Here is a 24,400-nt window from a genome sequence, read left to right on the forward strand (position 1 = left end):
TTTACAATAGGGTTTCTTTTGATTTCTTAGACACCCTACAATTAATTTTCACCATTCAAGTGGTCAACAAGAATCATCAGCTCCTGCACAACCTCACACTTGGCTACAACATCCATGACAACTATTTGAACACTTTATTCACTTCCGAAGCTTTGCTGGACATGCTCTCCACTGGAGAAGCCAATGTCCCCAACTATGGCTGTGGAAGGAAGGACAACCTTCTGACTCTGATTGATATAGCTAAAAGGGATGTATCCACCCAGATGTCAACATTAACAGCTCCTTACAAAGTCCCACAGGTTTGTGTGTGTGTTTCTGTGTCTGGTAGTGGATGTTGGCGGGTGAGCAACAGGTGCAACTTTATCTTCTTCATGAAATTCAAGAGTTGCTTTTCTCCATATTAGTAAATGTTCAGTTATGTTTTTTCTTTATGTTCATGTTCAAATTTCTCATAAAAGGCCAGAAAAGCAACAGGTCCCTGGAGAGAACTTTCTCCTGGCTATTCAGCTCTTCAAAAAATATCCTTAGTTGTGGGTGAACTATTGGCATGTTCATTTTCACATTGAAATAACACCTGCCCTATCCAGTTGTATTCAAGTTGGCAATAGCAGTATCTACGTATATATAGATTTTAAAAATGGAATAAAAAGGACTAGCAATTACAGGCCACTTGGTCTCCTAGCTATTGTGGCTAAAATATATGCCATGTTCCTCTTAAGTAAACTTGAGATTGGTTGGCCAAAAGTGCATTCCTTGCAAAAGAACAAGAAGGTTTTCAGTAGAGGAAAAAGTTACATAAAGTTGTATAATTAATCAATAAACTAATAATCTAATATTGACAATAGATTTGATTTGAAATATTAATATGTCAGTTGGATAAACCAGGGTTTGCTCTCTGTATAGATGGTAGTGCAGCATTTGTCACAGAGAAGAGAGAAATATTATGGAGGAAATTGATTGCCCTCAAAATGGAGCTCAGACTGTTTTCCCGGATCCCAGCCCTTTCTCCAAGCCCTTGTTTGAGACAGAGGTTTGGGCTCTATGGAGCCACGAGAAAAAGGATCGATACTTACCAAGGGGTAACACAGAATAATGAATATTTGAACCCTTGTTATTCAGTCTAGATATTAATGACTTACTAGAACTAGGGCAAGATTCTCATGTACATGTCTAAGGTGCTAATTCATTTATTTATTTAGCAAATGGCAAAGGCATAATTAGCCAGGAGACTGCAACGTTAATACATAGTATTTATCCCACTGCCGTAGAGTGCTAGTCCGTTCAGTTTGTCCTCATGAGCTTATCCAGGGTGCACCACAGGGGGTGAACTAGCTCCACACCAGAAAGACGAGAGGTTATCCTGTGGCATCATCTGGATCTTCTCTCACCACCAATGTTGCCTCGAAGTTGGGTTGTCACATGCTTTCAAACTACTAGTGGGCAGAAGCTGAGGCAAATGACGGGAGCTCACCCTGCCATTCAGTGGTAGAACTTGGACTGCTGAAATAGATTCAGCATCTTAAAGCCACTGAGCTTCTTACTTGCTAAATACACGTTTAAACTGATAATACAGTACTATAATCCTGTGGGTTAGATTGTGTAGACTCTTGAAAAACTTGGCTCCTACTGACATAATAATTCTGATTATTGATAAATCAAGCTGTGGTCTTTGGAAAACAAATGTATCCCATACAGCAACTAACACCTTTCCTTACCCAGCATTAATTTTCCCTGAGACTGAATCTTGGGTCTGTCCTCATCACAGGAGCTCACCTAGAGCAATGGCAGGATTGAAGTTAAAGTTTAAATGCTTAAAGTTAAAAAGAAAATCATATCTTACCAGCTCCCCCCCCCCCCAATTATTAGAGTATTATAATGCCAAAGGTACCCACAATCCCTTCGATTGAACTGAAATTTGGGGCTTAATATCTACCTCTGCTGGAACAAATTCAATCACAGCATCCGAGGAGTATTTTGTGGGTGGATAAAAGGACTTCAGCTGCTGACTCAGAGCTGAATTGGGAATTTATACAATTTCATCTTTGTCTAAAATCAGGGGAAATACAATCATGAGAAAATTTGAACTGTCAGAACAGAGACCATCTCCAGTGTCTTTAAGCCACTGAGCCTCTTACGGGCCAAATCCACATTAGTTTAAACGGAAAATATAGTATTATTATCCTATGGTTCAAGGCTGACTCAGCCTTCCATCCTTCCGAGGTGGGTAAAATGAGGAGCCAGATTATTGGGGGCAAGAGGCCAACTCTGTAAACCTCTTAGAGAGGGCTGTGAAAGCACTGTGAAGCGATATATAAGTCTAAGTGCTATTGCTATTGCTATGGGTTAGATTGTGCAGACTCTTGAGAAAACCTGACTCCTACTGACATAAGAACTCTCTGATTATTGATAAATCAATGTCAAAAGTTGTGGTCTTTGGAAGACAAATGTATCTCATACAACAATTAACACCTTTCCTTATCCAGAGTTACTTTTCTCTGAGACTGACTCTTGGATCTGCCATCATCAAAGGAGCCCACTTAGAGCAATGGCAGGATTGAATTTACTGCTCAAACTTAAAAAAAAAAACCATAGCTATCCAGCTTTCTTCCCAATTATTAGACTATAATGGCAAAGTTACTGCCAATTCCTTCTTTTTTTAAAAAAATAAGTTTTTATTAAATAGACATTAAAAACATTAGACACAGAGAGTTCTTCCTGGCTTTGTCATTTCCATACATATTTTGACATAACCACAAATATAATTCATTCTTTTTCTACACTGCTACTTTGATCTTACAACATATCCCTTGTCCCCATTTGTCTAAATATAGTCCGATTTCAGTTCTACTCTCTTCATTGTTCTCTATTTCGACTCCTTTTTCTAATTTCCAACCATTGGCACATTTTGTTCCAACTTTCGTAATATTCTGACTCACCCTAATTTTTAAGTTCTAGTGTCAGCTTGTCCATTTCTGCACAGGACAAAATTTTCCTTATTATTTCTTCTTCAGTGGGGTTATCACTGTTTTTCCAATTTTGTGCAAAAACCAATCTCACTGCAGTTGTAATATGAAGCATTAAATATGTCGATCCTTTATTATATTTCTCTTTTGTAATTCCTAGTAGGAATAGTTCTGGTTTTAAGTCTATTTTTTCGGTCTAGCATCTCTTCCAACCATGTCCTTAACTGATGCCAAAATTCCTGAGCCTTTGTACATAACCACCACATATGGTAAAATGATCCTAACGCTGAATTACATTTCCAACACTCATGTGTTTGGCTCTTATTCATTTTTGCTAAACTTGTGGGCGGGAGGTGCCACCTATAAAACATTTTGTATAGGTTTTCTTTCTATGCGGTGGCTAACATTAATTTCCTGTTCCTCTCCCATAAGTCCTGCCATTTATCCAATTCTATGTTGTAACCAAAGTTCTTGGCCCACATTACAATAGTTTCCTTCACTTGGTCTTCCGCCATTCTATATTCCAGTAGATATTGATAAGTTTTCTTTATCACCTTTTCTTCCATTCCTAATAAAAATTTATCTAGAGTCATTAACTCTTTCTTAATACCCAGTTCCTTTCTATCTTTCACGTAGCGTGATTGAATTTGCAGGTATGCCCACCATTCCAGTTCTACTCCTTCTTCTTCTAGTTCTTTTCTAGATTTTAATTCTCCTCTTTCATTTAATATATTCTTATATGTAACTACTTCCCCTGATTTAATGAAGTTTGGGTGTAGCAATGCCTCCAACGTAGAGAGCCAATTCGGAATTTCCATATAGTTTTCTTGTTTAACTTTTATCCAAACCTCAAGAAGGGCTCGTCTAGAGTAAAAACTCACAGAGATTGGACTTTTTGGAGGAGGGGACGGCTGAGATGAGGAGGGAGGTGAAAGGGGTGCAGAAGGGGTACCAAGAGCTTGAGACCCACCAGATGAAAACGGAATTTGAAAGAATGTCCTTTTTCCTTAGGTTTCAAAATGTGGTAGAGGCGGATGATGAAAATTTAAGGGACATCATGACAAACCTTTTGGCTGAATATATTCAAAAAGATAAACAACAGATGGGGTGGGACTTGGACCTGGTTTATAGAGTAAACTCAGCATACGCTAGAACACACAATGTTCCAAGGGAGGTACACATTAAATTTCTTAGAAAGACTACAAGAGATGAGATTCTGAGTGCACAAAGGAGGCAAGCTTTGAAATATCAAGATAGAGAAATAACCATTCTGAAACAGATCCCCAAGAAAGTGAGAGAGAAAAGAAAAAACTATTCACAATTAGCGAAGACGTTATACCAGAAGGGGGTGTTTTTCAGATGGCTGATGCCTGAAGGGATGTTAATATTCTGGGAGGATACAAGAGTTAGAATCAACACAACCATAGAGGCTCAGGCCTTTATGGAAAAAAATAAAGCACTCCTAGATAAACCCGATGATTCCACACCAGATTTACAGGACACGGGAGGGGCCGGAGCCCTGCTGGCGGGGGGAGAAGGGGCAATACCAAGAAAACTCAGATCACAAAAATGAACAAGAAAATCTGCTTGATGTAAATTGATTAAAATTATTATCTGAACTTATATGCTGACAAAATATTATTATGTAGTGTTAAACTTATCTATGTATAAATGGAAAATATGAGCACGGGGGGAGGGGACACCTCCTACATGCTGTAACTGCCAAAATTTGTAATCTATTACACCACCCCTTTCCTTTTTATTTTTTTTAAAAAACCAATAAAACTTTGTTTTTTTTAAAAAAAGGGGGCTCGTCTAAGCATGGTGCCTTTGGAAGTCCTGGTGAGCCCCGTGTCTACCATCCCACAAAAAAGCAGGACATCCTATTTGCATATCGTTCCCTTCCAACATTAGTAGCCTCCTGTTTTTTAAGCTTATCCACTCTCTCCCCCATGTGAGTGCAGCAGCTTGGTAATATCTTTCCCAATCAGACAGGCCAAAACCTCCCCCCCTTCTTTGGATTCTTGTAGTAATTTTAATTTAATTCTGGGTCTCTTCCCTTGCCAAATAAATTTGGAAATTGTTCTGTTCAAATTCTCAAAAAAGTCCTTCTCTAATTTTATGGGTATGTTTTGAATTAGGAAGAGTATTTTTGGTAAGATATTCGTTTTTATTGCTGCAACTCTCCCATGAGAGATTCTTCCATCTCTCCAGATCCATCTTAATTTGGTCAATTAGTTTATTGTAGTTATCTTCTTTTATTCCTTCTATTGAACTGAAGTTTGGGGCTTAATATCTACCTCTACTGGAACAAATCCAATCACAGCACCTGAGGACTATTTTGGGAGGGGATAAAAGGACTTTAGCTTCTGACTCAGAGCTGAATTGGGAATTTATACAATTTCATCTTTGTCTAAAATCTAAAATCAGGGGAAATACAATCATGGTGTAAGGAGTTATCCCCCAGCCCTCTCCCAGAAAAATGAAATACCCTAGGAAATGTTGAAAGGGCAGAATATTTCTCTGGATGTGAAAAGGAAGAAACATGTTTTATATTCAAATTTATTATTATTATTATTATCCTGCCTTAATCCCATCACTCTGGAGTTGAAGAGGAGAACTCTTTATTATGTAAAGTGGACTAGCTTGGCCTTCTTAATGGCCCATTGACAAAGTGGGGATGGGCAGGAAGCTGCAGGAATTTACTTTGTGTTTAAAATGTGTTTCTCCCTTTTTCACATCCAGGAAAATATAATATTCTGCCTTTTCAATATTTCCTAGGATATTTCATTTTTCTGGGAGAGGGCTGGGTGATAACTTCCAACACTGTTCAGGACTCAAGCCATGTGGTCCTGTCCACCATTAAATCATCTTTCTAAGCAGCCACCATGTCTCCAGTGTCTTTTTCCCCTCTTGGAGCCGAACCCAGAAGGACATTTATTTCAACACAATCTCCTGAAACCTTGGCTCTTATAGAGGCAGCCACACTTGTGATGCTCAATTAATCCATGTCCCTTGATCAGTAGCATCAGGCTTCCTCTTAGCCTCTTCACACCTATGGAAGCAGTCAGGGTGTTCTTGGTCTTTCACACCTGGCTTCTCCACTTTGGCTCTCTTTCTGTAAAATACATAATGACAGGCTGTAATATGTCCTCTGTTGTTGTTCTTCATCTGAGCTACTTTTCAGAAATGCTTAAGACCAGATAATTTTTACTATGTCCTGATATGTGGAACCATAGAACTCACAGAGGGTCTCCTTCCTTTTCCACAAGACCGAAATTCTTAGTGTACAATTAAACTTCTGGAACCTGGAAGAGTCCCCAAGTTCTCTGCATTAGAAGATGTAGAATTTCAAATAAAGCCTTCTTTGATTATGCAACTGACAAATTATACTAGGAGCTGTGGTCTCCTTATCTCTTGTATAACTAGAGACTGAGCCAAAAATAATCAAGATGGGATATAAACAAACAAACAAATAAATATTGCTTCAACAAGCATCTGGAATATTGAATGTCAACTGCATAAGAAAGAGGGAGATCAGAGTTTTGGACTGCACATTAGACAAACAACCTATTGGGATACTTGTGTTAAAGCAACACATTTTCTATTCAACCAGAATTAAACATTTACATATAATACGGCCCTTTATTGGAACAAAACGTTCACTTGACATCTGCACATGGGGGTCTGATTGTCCCAAAGGTGCATTTTCAAGAGGCAACTGGACTTTCTGGTTTTTCTTTGAAGGCATTTTGCTTCTCATCCAGAAGCTGAAGAAGTTTTGGGACAACCATGTGTTGATGACTAAGATTGTCCATAGACATGTGGGCCTGATTGCAATAAATTATAGGAATGATACAGAAATATGATTTATGTTTTTTATTCTTATTCTTTTTTATTTCATTTGTTTTTTATTTAATTTTTATATACAGTTGTTAATGCTTTGTATTTAATATTTTGTTTCTTGATATGGCAAAATGACTAACCAACAATAATCTAACTTGTTCATCAAAACCAAGGTTAATTTATTAAAAGCTAATATTTTGGACTTTATCTGACCCCCAATATAACACAATTTTCTTCATTGCTTTTTTAGATGAATCATGAAACTGCTTCAGAGGCTCTGAGTGATAAAAGTCGATTCCCCTTTTTCCACCAGATGCTCCCCAAAGAAGGATTCCATTACCCAGCAATTGTCCAACTGCTCCTCCATTTCAGATGGATCCTGATTGGCCTCTTTGCTTCAGACACAGAGAATGGAGAAAGTTTCATGAGGACTTTCACTCCTATGCTTGTCAGGAATGGAATTTGTGTGGTTATATCACAACTGTTCTCAACAACTGGACATGCAGCAGCCCTCAGGGATTCCCTCTCTAAGTGGAGACAAGTCAACGTCTTTGTTCACTTCCTGAAATATATTCCCATTAAGGAGAGAATTCTTCCTTTCCATTTAACACTTGAAGATTTGCCAGGACCCATTGAAGGGAAAGTCTGGATCATAACTGCTTTGGGAACATATACATTGAAAAAACAAAGCTTTTACAAATACGTCCATAGTCTTTGGTCCTTAGGTTTTCTGGCAAATGAAAGATCAAAAGATGATGCCTTTGAACCCCATTTCTTTGTGGAGGAAAACTTTCATGGTCTTTATTTTCACTGTTCTCTTTCAAAGAACATCTTTTCTGTCAAAGGCCGGGGAAGATGCACCCAGAAAGCCCCACTGGAGACCCAGAAGAAAAGGAGCAGGATACAGATCACAAATTACTACCACGATTACAGTATCATTAAGACTCTTGTCCAGGTCTTGAACACTGCATATTCCTCAAGAAGGAGGAGAAGGAAGGAGGGCGAAGAGAGGTCGGAGGCTCCAAGGCTGCAGCCCTGGCAGGTATGGGGTCCCAATATGGATCCATCTTAGTCCCTTTGGAGAAGGAACCCAAAGGAGGAGGAGGGGAACCTTCTCAAGCACATTGTGCTTCAAAAACTTTGGCCAATCTAATTGCTTGAGACATAATCTCCTAAACAGCAGGCACCATGACAGATACATTTTGGTTTTAAACACTGCCATTTTTAAAAGGATGTATGCATTTTTAAATATACCATATTTTTCTGTCTATGAGATGATACTTCTTCTTAAAAATATTTACCTAAAAATGGAGGGGGGGGTCTTATACACAGGGGAACGAGAGGAGGACTGCAGTTCACCCAGGGTCAGGTTGGCTATTGTGGGAGGCGTGGCCCATCCTCATTCTCCAGCTCTGCCTCACTTACAGGACACGCCTCCTACGATGGCGAACCTGACCCTGGGTGAACCAGTTGTTAAATTATCCCCTGATCCCACTATCAAAGTGGATCCTGGGCGCTGTGCTGCAATAGAGAAAGGGGAAATGGAGTAGCGGCATGAGGGAAGGAGGAACAGGGAGAAGAAAGAGGGAAAGTGGCCTCCTTCCCTCCAGCCAGCTGCTCCGTTGCCCATTTCTCCATTGCAGCACAGCGCCGCAGAGCTTGCCCCATCAAAGAGTGCCCAGATGCCCTCACTTCCCCCTAGCATTTATTTGCCTACCTGATTTCCAGATCCGTCACGTTTCTCCATCACATTTCTTGCTGTCATGTGCAGGGAAAGAAGTTTGTGGGACTAAAAAAAAAAAGTTCAATCAATCAATTCCAATTTCTCATTAAAAAAAGATCTTGTGAAGTTGGAATTGATTGAACTTTTTTTTTAGTCCCACAAACTTTTTCCCTGCACCTGAAATCAAGAAACTCGACAGAGAAATATAAAGGACCTGGAAATCAAATAGGCAAAGAATTGCTTGGAGGAAGCGAGGGCATCTGGGCACCAGGTGCTGAAACGGGCCCGTCTCTCTCCAGCTGTTGCCCAGGCCCACCGGAGGGAAGGCCGGCATCTACCAGCACTTAAACGTAACAGCATTCCAGCTCTGACTGGGAAGAGGCAGCCGGCATAGGCGCTGCAGGCAAGACACCCGCTCACTTCCCCACCCTCCCCAACCCTCTGGCGTTCCACTTGCATTTTGGCCCTGGGCTCTGCCTTATGCTCAGGCCCCACCCTCACCACCTGAGACAGCTTTTTCACCTGATTTCTGAATTTGGGGCAAGAAAAGTAGGGGGGTTTCCTATACATGGGGGTGTCTTATAGATGGAAGAATACGATATTATTGTCTTTATGAATTTGTGATTAGCATAGTAGAATTTTACCTTTGTAATTTGAAGGACATCCTGAGATCATCTAGCCCAACCCCTTCTCTCTGCAAGAATCCCAACTAAACCTTCTCTAATCGATGGCTACTCAGTCTTTGCATCATCAGAGAAGGGGAGCCTGAAGTTCTCTACTTTAAGGGCTCAGCTCTCAAATGCTCGGGATCTTGATTCTATCCACCTGTTAATGCAATTTAGGATCCCATTGGCTTTTTTTGGCTTCTGCTGCACACTATTGGCTCGTATTTAATTGTTTCTTCACTAAGACTCCAGGATCCCTCTCACAGTTACTGCTATTAAGCCTGGTTTCACCCATTCTATATGTGTACTTTTAGTTTTTTATGCCTAAGTGTAAGACTTTACTTTTCTCTACATTGACTTTCATTTTGTTAGATAGGGCCCAGTGTTCAAGTCTGTTAAGATCCATCTGGATCTTGTGCCTATCTTCTAGGGTGTTTGTTATTCCTGCCAGTTTAGTATCATCTGCAAATTTGATAAATTCCCCTTTTATTCCCTCATCTAAGTCATTTATGAAGATATTGAAGAATACTGGGCCTAAGATGAAACCTTGTGGTACCTCACTGCTTGTTTCCCTCCATGTAGATGTTGTACCATTAAGAAATACTCATTGAGTAGTACTGTTTGTCGGGCAGTTACAAATCCATCTGATGGTGATGCTATCTATCCCACTTTTTTTCGCTTACCAAGAAGTAGGTTGTGGTCTACTTTGTTGAATGCCTTGCTGAAGTCTAAGTTTATTATGTCCACAGTGGTCTACTAATTTAATCACTATGTTGAAGAATGAAATAAGATTGGTTTGGTACAGGGGTCCTCAAGCTTTTTAAACAGGGGGCCAATTCCCAGTGCCTCAGACTGTTGAGGAGGCAGGACCGACTAGGTTGGGCATGATTAGGTGGTCATGCAACTGGGTAGGTGTGCCTAGGTCATGTGACTAAGTGGGTATGGCCAATTTAACAGTCCATTAACATTGCACATAAATTAATTTCTTTTGCTTCTGGGCGTATTTTATTTACATTTGTTTGCATGTTGCCAGATCATTTTTTCAGTTGTTTAGGAGTTTAATGGTCCACTTCAGGAAACTCAGTTTTGCTGCAATTCTTCCCAGCCCCAAGGAGCTTACAATCAACATGTCTGCCTCTATGTCTCTCTCTCTGTGTGTCTCTTGTCTCTCTCTGTTTCTCAGTCTATCTCTATCTCTATCTCTCTTTCTCTGTATCTGTCTATCTCTCTGTCTGCCTTCTGTCTCTGTCTGTCTGTCTGTCTGTCTGTCTGTCTGTCTGTCTTCTGGTGGTGGGGGGCCATTTTTCACCTCCCCCGCCTCCAGAACATTTCTGCAGGCCTAAACCGGGCCATTTTGGGGGGGGGGGAAATGGGTTAAAATGGGTCTTTTTTGGCCTCCTGAGGCTTCTGCATGCTCCATTTTTCACCTTCCTGCCTCCAAAACATCTTTGCAGGCTGAAAACAGGCTAAAATGGGCCTTTTTTAAAAAACCAAAAACAGGTTAAAACAAGCCGTTTTCTGGCCTCCCAGGATGTCTGTGCCCCCAATTTTTCACCTCCCCCACCTCCAGAATATCTCTGCAGGCCAAAAGTGGGCTAAAGTGGGCCATGTTTTGGCCTCCCGGGGCATCTGCGCACCCTGCTTTTCACCTCCCCTGTCTCCAGAACCTCTCCGAAGGCCAAAATTATTGGTCTTACCTTCCAGTTCCAACCTCCAGGGCTTTCAAAGGTAAGTCCTGTGCTTGATTGAAAGGTGGGGGCCAGCGGCTGGGTGAGGCGATGTGGATGGAGCAACCTCGTGATCCTGTGCGGACTGGATTAAAGGCTTTGGTGGGCCATATGAGGCACGCAGGCCATAATTTGAAGACTCTTGGTATGGCATGATCTGTTTTTAACAGACCCATGTTGATTATTTTACTCGTTTCTAAATGTTGAAAGATCTGGTTTTTTTAAATTAACTTTTCCAGTATCTTCCCAGGTATTGATGGTCTGTAGTTTCCTGGGTCTTTTATTTTTCCCCTTTTTTGAAGATGGGAACCACATTTTTGAAAGATGTGGTGGTAAAGTGGTTCTGAGATGACATCGGTCAGCTCCTTTAGAACTCTGGGATGTAGTCCATCAGGTCCTGGTGATTTGTATTTGTCAGGAATACAATTTTTTTTTTGCTTATTTTAACTTTTATTTCTACTCTGTTTTTTGCAGTTATGTTTTTGGTAGGTTGGGCTATAGTTTCTTTTTGCATGAAGACCGATGCAAAGTATGAGTTAAACAGCTCTGCTTTCTCTCTGCTGCCTGTTACTTCCTTGTCATCTTATCTCTTTAGTGGACTGACTGTTTCTGTGATATTTTTCTTGTTATTTATATGTTGGAAGAAACTTTTTTTTTAAATTAAGTTTGACATTTGTTGCATGTCTTTGTTCATTCTGAGTCTTTGCTTTCCTGACTTCGTCTTTGCAGATTCTGGTTATGTGCTGATATTCTGCCTTAATTATGTGTCCTTCTTTCTATTTTTTGTACTTATCCTTTTTGTCTTTCAATTTGCTAGAGGGATCGTTGTGCAGCCATACTAGTTTCTTCTTGGGTTTCTTGTTTTTCTTTCTCAGTGGTATTGTGCTTGTCTGGGCTTTTATGATTATATTTTTCAGAGTTTCCCAAGCTTCTTAAGTATTTTTGCTTTTAGGATTTTCATCCAAAAATCTTTTCCAAGTTCTCTCTGGGTTTGTTAAAATCAGCTCTTTTAAAATCTAGCACTCTGATATTATTGTATTCTATTGCTTGTGTTTGCATTATGTTGAATTCTAGTATAACATGGTCACTCTCACTCAAGGTTCCTGCAGTTTGAACTCCCTCTGTCACTTCTTCTTTGTTTGTAAGAATTAAGTCCAGTATGGCTGTCCATCTAGTTCAGGGGTCACCAACCTTTCAGATCTCAGGGACCACTAAATTCATAATTTTAAATCATGCAGACCACAAATATGAATCCTTCATGCCGCTCGCTGAAATGCCTGGATGGGATGGAGCCCTTCAGGCACTTAGCTTAGCTGCCTGTTTCTGCAACCTTAAACACTCAAAGAGCCATTTGGATCCATTTCCCACAGAAAACACCAGGATCTCTCATCTCTCTCTTTCTCTCAGTATCTCTCTCCCTCTCTCCTCTCATCTCTCTCTCTCTCTCTCTCTCTTTCTCTCATCGCTCTGTCTCTGTATCGTTCTCTCTCATCTCTCTTTCAATGTATCTCTCTCATATCTCTCTCTTTCTCTCTCAACTCTCTCATCTCTCTCATCTCTCTCTCTCATCTCTCTCTCTCTCTTATCTCTCTTTTCCATCTCTCTCTCTGTATCTCTCATCCCCCTCTTTCTCTCTCATCTCTCCCTTTCTCTTTCTCTCATCTCTCTCTTTCTCTTCTTCCCTCCCTCCCTCCCCCCCACTCTCTGTCTCATCTCATCTCATGGGCCAGCTAGTGTCTTTGCGCAGAGTGGAAGTCGCATATCTCCCAGTTGTGCAGCACCAAAAAGGCCCAGAAGAAACGTCCATGAGTTCCAGCAAGAGAGGAAGCTGCAAATCTCCATCCCTTGCCCCTCCCTTCTCAGGAGTGACTGGGAGGGCGAGGGGTGGGGCCAGCAAGTGATGGGTTCAACCAACAGGAAGCCACAGCAGGGGGACGAAAGCCATGGATTGCCGCCACTTGTTGCTTTGGCCTGCCTGTGCCGCCACCCCCCCCATCCCTTACCACAACAGCACCATTACCTTGTTTCAGCCGGTGAGGGCTGCACTACTCCTTGCACGTTGCACCTCCTGCAAAGTTGCAAGTTGCACATACCTCCCCCTATGGCGGAGATTTCCAGCCCCCGCATGAGCTGCCTGTCCCATCCCATATTTCAGAGCTCTTTTCACAGGACTGGCCCATTGGTCATCCTGGAGCAGCTCCTCCACCCGGGTGCACCGCACACCATCAGTGGACTGCTGACCACCAGTTGGTGACCTCTGCTCTAGTTCCCTGCTCTATCTTTTGGACAACTAAGTTGTCAGCTAGGCTGATTAGAAACCTATTTACTTTCTCACTTGATCCAGAATTAGTCTTCCAATTGATGTCAGGGTAATTGAAGCCCCCCATTACTATTGTAGTGTGTTTCCTACATATATTTGTTAGTTGGTTAGCAAAAAGGAGATCTATTTTTTCTGCTTGATTGGGTGGCCTAAGGCATACACCTATGGCCATGTCATTCTTTTTTTTTTCTTTTATATTGACCCATATGCATTCTAGCAGATTTTCGTCTTTGGTTTCATGCAATTATGTAGCAATATTGTAGTCCTTTACATACAGTGCAACTCCACCTCCTCTTTTATGGGGTCTGGGTTTTTTTGAAGGGTTTGTATCCTTCTACAAGTATGTTCTAGTCATGGGTTTCGTCCCTCCAAGTTTCTGATATTCCAACTATGCCATATCTACCTTCTTGTATTAATAGTTCAAGTTCACCCTGTTTGTTCCCCAGACTTTGTGCATTTGTACATAGGCACTTGAGATCTGTTTGTCTGACTCTGGGTGTGCTTCCTATGTCTCTATTTGGTGTTTGAGTTTGTCTTCCTTCCCACCCCTCCTTACTTCCATTATTTGACTTGCTTTGTAGGGGTTGTTGCTTGGAATTAGGTCCTGGAGATCCTAAAGACTGGTCACCCTCCCCCCTCAATTTTAATTTAAAGCCCTCCTGATAAGTTGAGCCATGTTTTCCGAAAACATTCTTCCCAGTCTTTGTGAGGTGCAGCCCATCCCTTGCCAAAAGCCCATCATAGAGGTAGTGCAGACCATGGTCCAGGAATCCAAAGGTTTTTTGAGTGACGCCAACCCTTTAGCCAGTGGTTCACTTCTAGAATCCTTTGTTCTCTTACCGGATGTTGTCCTTTCATTGGCAGTGCAGATGAAAACATTACATGTGCACCTACGTCCTTGACTTTCTTGCCTAGCTGCTTGTAATCACTCGATATTGTTTTCAAGTGAGGGGTGAAATTCAACCACCTCAGTCCAGCTCGGGAGAGGTGGTTGGGACAATTTGAATTGGTTCACAGAGCCAGTAAAAATCACCCCTGGTTCACCCCAGCCATGCCCTCTCCCATGCTGGATGGGGAATTATGTGAGTTGCAGTCCACAAGTCTTAAAGTTGCCAAGTTTGGGGACCCCTAAATTAAAGGAAAGACCCAAAATATTGGTGGCAATTTTGAGCTGACTCGGCTATAGTCTACCCTTAGAGCCACAATTCCCTAATTTCCCTATGTATATAATATGTATTTCTGGAGTACAAGATGCACTTTTCCCGCCCTAAAAGAGGGTGAAAATTTGGGTGCATCTTATACACCAAATGTAGCCCTGCCCACCTCCATGCAAAGGCCGAAAATGGGGTGTGAGGCAGCAGCAATAGGCTATGGCAATCCCTGAAGCCTGAAATAGCTGCTGTCCAGAGGCCCAACAATCAGCTACTTGTGCTAATCAGGCTATGCTTGAAAATGAAACTGAAATGGGCTGTTTGCTGCAAGGAGGCAAATTGCTGATTTTTTTTCTTGTGCTACTCAGGCTGTACTGAAACTGAAACAGATTGTTTGCTGTTTGCTGCAAGGGGGCAAGTCAATAACTATAAATGCCTATAGAATGTTCAAATAATTAGACTTATTTTTTAAAGACTGCTTTATTATTGTTCTAGACAACTTAACAAAATAAGAAGCTTTTAAAAATAAATCTTGACTTGAAGAGGCCCAGTGCTATTGTATCTTCTTTTAAATAGCAAAGAATAATGTATACTTCCAGAAAGCCACATCAATTTTAACAGCATCTGTACAAGTATAGTCTGAAATGTAACAGTATCCTGTTATATTATTAAGATAAGGTAGCTGAGTTAAACCCCGACTTAGTCATGTTTGGAGTAGATCTATTTAAATAATTGGGAGGAGTTAGGGTTATGGCATTCTGGCATTGATATAGTACATAATGTACATTTCTCCAATTCTTTGCTATTTCTATGGGTCAGGCACACATACACAGAAATACATTGCAAACAGTGTATATCGTCTGTATTGTTTGCTTTTTGCTGCAAGGAGGCAAATTGCTGGGAGGCAGAGGCAGATTTTTTTTCTTGTTTTCCTCCCCAAAAGTGTCTTCAGAGGTGGCTTGCTCCCGAACTGCTAATAGCGGCAGTGGGAGGCTCCGTCCACCCGTCTGCATGAGCAGAAGCATCACGCACACGCGCGAGAGCACATGAGAGTGCCCTGAACCGTTAGTAAAAAAAAATTGGCAACCCACCTCTGTGCATCTTATACTTCGGAGCTCTTATACTCCAAAAAATATGTTATATGTACATATACATATACCTATTAATCACAGATAAGAGTCTTATCAAACAGGAAAACGTTGACTTGGCCATGCCCACCCACCCAGTCACATCACCAACTTAGTAACACAGTTGTTAAGTGAATCTGGCTTCCCTCTTGATTTTGCTAGTCAGGAGTCTCAAAAGGAGATCAGGTGATCCTAAAACTCTCTAATCATAAGTGGATGCCAAGAATTCAGATTCTGATCCCCTAGAGACCCTGGAGATGTTGCCATGATCGTGGGAAAAACTATCCTGTCACTTTTTTCAGTGCCCTTGTAACTTTGAATGGTCACTAAATGAATCAACCTGAAGTTTCCAGGTGTCTATGAATAATCTTTTTTTCCTATGATTCATTATATTTGTCACCTGTTCTAGAATGTTCCCTATAACTTACCAATTGCAACAATTATATATTGTTACTATATATTTTGCCAATGTATGGTTGAGAAATCTTGCTGAACCTTTCTTTTTTAATTATGAAGATAGCAGCAACACCTGTTTTTCTAAATAAGCATATTTTGATATTAGACAAATGCAGAAGAAAGATTCAAATGTGTAAAGGCTAAAAGGACTTTTTTAAAAAGAGCTTTCAGATTTTAAAATTCCTGGATGTTCCTCTTCTAGTTCCATCCTTTCCTGCAGAAGAATGAGTTTTGCAATATTTCTGATAAGGATCTGTACTTGGATCAAAATGGAGACGTAGCAGCAGATCTGGGAATTGCCAGCTCTTTGATTCTCCCCCAGGAGGATCCCATTCGTCTGCGAATGGGGACTTTGGAAAGACAGAAAGTTACTATCTACCAAAGAGCTCTTTCACGGCTAAAGTCACTCAACAAGGTGGGATAAATTTTGGTGTCTTTCCTCTTTTTTACAAAGATTTAGGACCCATTTCATGTGGACTAAGCCCAGTTTCCAGGGTCCATGACCTTCACTGAGAATTGAACATGGGGGATAGAAACCTTATAGTCTTCTTTCTATAGACCACTTGGGAGGCTTCAGTACTGTTGACCAAGGTCTTCTTCGGATGCTGTAATTTTTTAGCGGATTCAGCCATGTCCAACCTGAGATGAGAAACTCTCAAGTGCTGGAGGTTGTGTTGTTAAGAGCCTCCAGTTCACTTATTCCTTGTCCTGAAATAGCAAAGCAAAAGGGAATTCGGTTGAACAGTCCCTGAATTGAGGTTTGGACTGAATGAGATGAAATTGGATCATGACTGGATGGAGCTCCTGGTGGTCCCATTGGGAGAGAAGCTTCCTCTTGTCCTGCTTAGGGAAAAGCCATTGGGAAATGGTTCCCTGAAAGGGCAGGTCCATAGTCTGTGATAGTTTTAAGTAGTCCAGATCGGGTCAAAGTTAGCCACATCTGTCTTTCACCCAACTGGAGGAACAATTGACATTCTGCCCCTAGGAAGGAGGTCCAAGACTTTCAGTTCCCATAAAATGACAGTGATCGGTGAGATAATCCCCAGAAACCTGAAACACAACTTTGATTCAAGGAAAAGCCCGGCCTGATATCAGAAGTAATGAGAGAGATTGTGCCAGGAAATGCTACTTAGATTTGGCTTTTGGCTCTTAAGATGGCTCTTCATTTGAAAATCCCTTGAATGGCCTTGTTTACCCTGAGTGTTAGCTACCTTCAGTCCCTCTAGGCAAAAAGGAGTCCCCCAATTTAACTAATATGAAATCTGGGCCTGTCTTTCCATGCCAGTTGGAGTCTCCTAATTGCTGGAGGCTGGCAAAACTGGATGGGCCTTAGAAATATCTCCTTCTGACACAGGACTCACATTCATCTCCCATCTGTAACAGCCAAAGATTTGCGCCTTAATCTTTTTCAGGGACACATTCTCATGATCTCCCCTCCATCTCACCACAGTTCTAGAAACTATGCAGAACTCTTTAGTCTTAATAAAGGAGAGTATTTGTAGCTCAGAGTACCCTTTGGTGCTGTCTGGGCTTGCTCATTTTCTGCAGACATTTCATTACCAAATAGGTAAAATTATTAGCTATAATTTATGAGAAATGTTTTCCTTTATCTCTTAACTGGGAGACTGTTTTGAACTAGTGTTAATGGGAAACAGCTTTGCAAGGCTTTCTGTAGTCTGGAAGAAACCTTTCCAGATCTTACTGGTTAGAACTTTCCTTTTCAATCACATTTTATTCTGCTTAAATAAATCTAATAACAATATCATACATCTTTGACAACAAATGTATTTTTAAATTTAAAACGAATAGTTCATTATAAACATGGATAGATGAAGAGTGGACAAACGCATTTTAATTCAGCCGTGAGGAGGAACCGATTGTTTGTCACTTAATACTTAAATCTTTTCTCAATTCCATCATTCCAGACTTTATTAAGTAGAAAAGTCTTGTCTTGCAATGTGTTATGTGAGAAGCAAAAGGAAGGAACTAAAGAAAGAACCTGCCAGGGTCACATCTCCTACACCTGTTTGGGAGGAGTCAGAGATTTCATATTTACCTTTGTGAAGCCCAGAATCTATTTGTTTAATGTCCATTTCTCCCCCCATTTTCCATTGATAGTGAGTTTTAACATATTTTCCTTGGCATTCCTTGTTTTTCTGCTCAGTCCCTGCCTCAGTCAAAATGTGTGGAAAGTTGTCATCCTGGATTTGTCACGAGGGCTCGAGAAGGAGAGCCAGTTTGCTGCTATGACTGTGTTCCTTGTCCGGAGGGGACCATCTCCACTCAGGAAGGTGGGTGACACCAGAGGAAAGGAAGGCTTTATGGAAATGGATTTATCCAGAGCATTTTGATAGAAAGTGGGAATTAAAACATACATTGAAGCTCATCCCTTTTTTTATTTCTTCAAAATGCACAAGAGATCCTCCAATTTCATCTTCGTAGTTATATAGATACTGGAAAATTAGAAAATTATGTTATTTTTTTTCCCTGTGAAATGATTAAGCAACACAAATTGGAAAATGTTCCTGGAGTCAGGCATTATCCAAAAAAGGTATTTCTTGAAATGTAAAAAAAAAAAAACCCAGAATAATAAAGAAATATTGCTTTTTGGCTTTCTCAGATACAAAAAAATGCACCAAGTGTCCAGATGATAAATATCCAAATGAGGTCAGAGTCCAATGTATCCCTAAAGTTATAACCTTCCTGTCTTATGAAGAACATCTGGGCATCATCCTGGTCTCTTTTGCCCTACTCTTGTTCCTAACTACAGGCCTTGTTTTAATCGTCTTCATTAAATACCGAGAAACTCCCATTGTCAAAGCCAACAACCGGGACCTCTCCTACATCCTCCTGGTCTCCCTCCTGCTTTGTTTCTTATCTCTTTTTCTCTTCATTGGTCAGCCAAAAAAAGCCACCTGCCTTCTCCGACAGGCAGTTTTCAGCATCATCTTCTCAGTTGCCATTTCTTCTCTCTTGGCCAAAACCATCACGGTGGTGCTGGCTTTCCTGGCAACAAAACCAGGAAATCGGGTGAAGAGATGGTTGGGGAAGAGCTTGGCCAACTCCATCATCCTTTCATCGTCTGCAGTCCAAATTATCATCTGCTCCATCTGGTTGGGAATTTCTCCTCCCTTCCCTGACTCTGACCTCCACTCTCAGCCTGGAGAGATCATCCTGCAATGCAACGAAGGGGCCGTTGTTATGTTCTACGTCACCCTCAGCTACATGGGCTTCCTGGCTGCCATCTGCTTCACGGTGGCTTTCCTGGCCAGGAATCTGCCCGGGGCCTTCAACGAAGCCAAGCTGATCACCTTCAGCATGCTGGTCTTCTGCAGTGTCTGGGTGACTTTTGTGCCCACCTACCTGAGCACCAAAGGGAAATACATGGTGGCTGTGCAGGTCTTCTCCATCCTGGCCTCCAGTGCTGGTCTGCTGGTCTGCATCTTCATCCCCAAGTGCTACATTATCCTTCTGAGGCCAGGCCTGAACACAAAGGAGCATCTCACAGCCAGAACAAATGTAAAAACATGAGACATAACACCATAATATTGAAAGAATTGTAAAATTTCCTTTTCTTTGAAAGAACACATTAATTATTTCCACTTAGATAGTATGCAGGAGTCAAAGAAAATCATATCAACAAGTTTGGAAATGGGAAATGGTTGAATGAGTGTAATTCTTGTAACTCCCTTCCCTTCCAGCTCAATAAATCTTGAAAGTCATTCAGAGGCATCTTCCTTCTCCAATGACTTCGCTTGTCAAAAGGTGAGAAAAGGTGATCACATGACCCAGGGACTCTGCAACCATCATAATTACATGCCAGTTGCCAAGCATCAAGATTTTTGATCATGTGACCATGGGGATGCTGCAATGGTCATAAGAGAAAAAAATGGTTATAAATCAATTTTCTCAGTGCCATTATAACTTCCAGTGGTCAATAGAGAAACGGTTGTAAGTTAAAGACTCCTTTTACCATTGCTAGGAGTTGGTCCTGGATGATTTGGGTGCAGGGATGCTTTAAACTCCTGAGCTGCCTCTGACTTCTCACCTAGGGATGGCTGCCTGGAGCTCCCAGCACCATAAGCCCAGGGGACTCCACTGCCCGCCCAGCCCCAGAGCCCCAGAGGTCAGGCAGGGAGTCTGGTGCAAGAACAACAGTCCTCACTGACCCCTCCTAGTGCCCAACAGAAGAGACAGCCTCTCTCATCTGGCCATCTGTGGGGCAACGGCCCTACATGTCCCCTAAGCATCCCCCCTCCCCTCCCCTCTCCTCCCCTGGAGTCTCAGCTGGTGCCAAACCCAGAAACTGTCCAGGCAGAGCTCAGTGAGCAGAATCGCTCCCTCCGGTCCCAGTGACCCACACCAGAGCAGCAGTTTCCTCCACCATGAAGTCCTGGATGAAGGGAGCTTTATTGCAGACTGGCCTGGCATTCCCCAACCTGCAGAACCTGCCATCCAGGACTTGGGTTTGAGTCCGAGAGGCTGGACGGAGTCACAGGAACGAGATCCCTGTGACTTGGTCCCCATGAGTGACCCATTTCACAACTCTCTCCGTGTTTTCCTCTCTCCCCATCACTATTGGGATCTTCTTTACTTTACTTTATTTGCACTTATAGACCGCCCCCTCTCCCAAAAGGGACTCGGGGCGGTGTACAGTCAATACATAAAAGATACATAACATAAATAATTAAATAGATAGTTATGGAGGAGGTTAAAAAAGAACTGTACATTAAAGTAAAGTATTTAAAATATAATTTAAAAAAACCCTAAAAAATACCCCATAAGTTAAATTTAAAAATGGATCCCCTAAAATACCAGTTAAAATATATCTGCCAGTGTACAGTCATATTAAAATAAATGAACAATGAATATACATGGTATAAATACAAAATAAATAAATTAAATATATTAAATATAGGACTGGAGGAGGTAATAATGATTCACTGTACAATTTAGTTAAGTTAGGTTAAAATTTTAAAAAATTGTAAAAACATTTACCCTAAAAACTATCCCAAATAAAATATCCGCCAGGAGGTAAGAGTAGAACTATAAGTGGGCCAGGCCGGCTAATCGGAACAGGTGAGTCTTCAGTTTTTGTCGGAAGGAGCGGAAGTCGGTGGTGGTTCTAATGTTGGGGGGGAGGTCATTCCAGAGGGTTGGGCCCATCACAGAGAAGGCCCTACTCCTAGGCGTCGCCTGTTGGCATTGCCTGGTGGACGGCACCAGGAGAAGTCCCTCCCTATGAGAGCGGATTGGTCGCAGGGATGTGTGTGGCAGGATGCGATCCCGCAGGTAGCTAGGTCCTGTGCCATGGAGCGCTTTGAAGATGGTAATCAAAACCTTGAAACGCACCCGAAAAAGCACAGGCAGCCAGTGCAGCTCGCGCAGGAGAGGTGTTACATGGGAGTACCTAGTACTCCCCATGACAGCCCGCGCGGCTGCGTTCTGGTCTAGCTGTAGTCTTCGGGCGCATCCCAAGGGAAGCCCCATGTAGAGAGCATTGCAGTAGTCCAGGCGAGACGTCACCAGCGCGTGAGTGACCGTGCGTAGGGCATCCCGGTCCAGTAGGGGGCGCAATTGGTGCACCAGGTGAACCTGGTGGAACGCCCCCCTTGCCACGGCTGCCACATGGTCGTCCATCGACAGCCGGGCATCTAGGAGGACGCCCAAATTGCGCGCCCGTTCCACAGGAGGCAATTGTTCGCCCCCTATGGCCAGTGATGGAGTCAAATGGCTGAACCGAGGTGCCGGTAACCACAGCCACTCAGTCTTGGAGGGGTTGAGTTTGAGTCTGTTGTCCCCCATCCAGACCCCTGCTCAAACTCTTTGGAGCCCTCTCCCCTTCCCAGTTCATGGCCATATGGATCCCGGTCTCTGGCTCTCAATTCCATCACTCAGTCGGGGGAAGGGGATATAAGGGGAGGAAGCCCTGGGGTTCTTCCATGTTAGCCTCAGTACCAGAAGGAGCTCCTACCCCCCATCTCTCCCACTCCAGAGGGGGTCTCTCCCACTGGCCAGTTGGGGGCAAGTGGGGAAGGCAGCCAGCATTCACACACATACATAAATACAAACACACACACACTGTCTCTGTCTCTGTCTCTGTTTCTGTGTCTGACCAGTGAGAGTTGTGTATTCTGGGGGATGGTGCATTGCTCTGGGGCCATGAGATGTGCCTGAATTGCACGGGGGGTTCAGCCTGATCCCTGCAGAAAGAAATGGCCCCTCCTTGAGGTTGGAGTCTACAGGTATCCAGAAAATGTTTTCCTGAATTAAAAACTCTGCTGTCCCCTTTAAAGGCTCTCTACCTCCCAGCCTTTGTCACATAAGCAAAGATCAAAGTTGTGTTCAAGAATTACAGTGGTGACATCCTCACATACATTTCCTCAAACATCTTTCTGCCAAAGGAAGGGGGGGCTGTAAGGGTCATAATCTTAATACTGAGGACTAGAAACATGGGAGAGCACTCATTCCCATGCCCTCTTTGCTATCACAATAGCAGAAGGCTGCATTTCCGAGACTACAGGCAATGTAAATAAAAACACTCAGAGGTAGCAACCACAAACAAGGTGTTTTGGGCATAAATAAATCCCGTGTTCTTTTCTTGACAGCCTGGTTGAGAAGGAGCCAAAACCTGAGATGTCGCTTCATTCTCAACCCAGATTGCAGAAGGTTTAGCTCTTGTCTTGTGAATGTCACCATGGACCCCAAACTCAAAAGCAGATCCTATAAAAAGTTTTCCATCCTGTGTGCAGACAGACTCCCTTGGCCAGCACATCACTGATTGGGGGTAAATCTAGGTGAGTTCACAGGACATGCTTAACCCAGGTTAATGGGAGGGAACTGCTGTGCCCAATGGGGCATGCCGTGCTTAGTGTGATGCTTCCCACGTTTACATAGTAAAGAGGAAAGTTCCACCAGATGGACAGAATGTGTCAAATGGGGTAAAAAGATATGAAAATCTCAGTCAATATTTTCAGAGGCTCTCTGGGTGACCCAGGATGAGACTCCTGCTTTTTAGAGGTTCCTTTTGGAATAGAAGGGAGAAAGATTGGTTCCTTCTAAAGCCCTTGCGCGCGCACACACACACACACACACACACTCAGGACCAATCATGGGCAGTGCCAGGCCGAGATGAGCCCAACTTGCTAAAACAGCCATCGAAATGCCTGAAAAAAGCTGGGTGCCCTTAACATCAGCTGTGAACTTGGCTCATTCAGTCTGTTGATGAAGCCATACAACCCGGGAAGAAGGGTTTCTTCCCAGAATAACAGTAATTCCAAGCTCAATTTCACACATAAGTGGAGGACTACCTGTATGTACTTTTCACAAGTGAATGGAAAGTAGCAGACTTTGCAAATTCAGACAAGGAGCCGAGGGATGGATCTGATTGTCTGAAAGGTCCGTTTCTCTTTTCCAGCCGATCAGCTTCTGAGTGTCAGAATCTTTTTTGAAAATATCAAATATGAAGATGCCCTTAAGATTCTACAGTGTTCTGAGCCACACAGAGGACGGCTTGTTCTTAAAAGAACTCTGGTTGGGAAAGATGAGCCGGAAGGAGGATATTTGGCAACACAGTCTAAAAAGGGGGAATTAAGTCAGGTAATGTATTGTTCTTGAATTATACTATGGATTAAGGTGGGCATCAGGAAAATCTACCTGTAAGTGAAGTAATTTTAGGACTTAAAAAAAAAGTTTCCCCATCCTACCCAAAGGGAAATAAAACTATGAGGACAGGTGGCTTGCTAAGGTCCTGGTTCTTCCCTAGGAAACATACAGTGAAAATACAGCGTCTTCCAAAGTCAGGCTGCATGGAAAAATTCTTATATAAATTGTTTGAATTGAATAAGAACAGCATACAAAAGTTAGAACATTTGGAAAAAGAGAAGGATGATAAAGCATTTTTAAAATTAATTAAAAGGTGAAAAAAACCATACTGATACTGATATCGCCATCCCGATTGCCTGTTGGCTTCCAGATGCAATTCAAGTTTCTGGTTGTCACCTTTCATGCTTCAGGGCCTGGATGATGTCACCTTTCATGGTTCAGGGCCCAGATGAGGTCACCTTCCATGGTTCAAGGCCTGGATGAGGTCACCTTTCATGGTTCAGGGCCTGGATGATGTCACCTTTCATGGTTCAGGGCCTGGATGATGTCACCTTCTGTGCTTCAGGGCCTGGATGATGTCACCTTTCATGGTTCAAGGCCTGGATGAGGTCACCTTTCATGGTTCAAGGCCTGGATGAGGTCACCTTTCATGGTTCAGGGCCTGGGTAATGTTACCTGCCCACCTGGGAACGTCTATCAGAGAGGTCTGGTATCCTCTTGAACAGGAATCACCACATACGGAGGCCACAGAAGCCTCCCTTAGCCGTCAGTCAGGGGCCTTTCTCTGGAACAGCATCCTACCAGGCATATGGATGGG

The sequence above is a fragment of the Natrix helvetica genome (assembly GCF_964273705.1).
Source record: "Natrix helvetica genome assembly, chromosome: 5".
Classification (NCBI taxonomy): Eukaryota; Metazoa; Chordata; class Lepidosauria; order Squamata; family Natricidae; genus Natrix; species Natrix helvetica.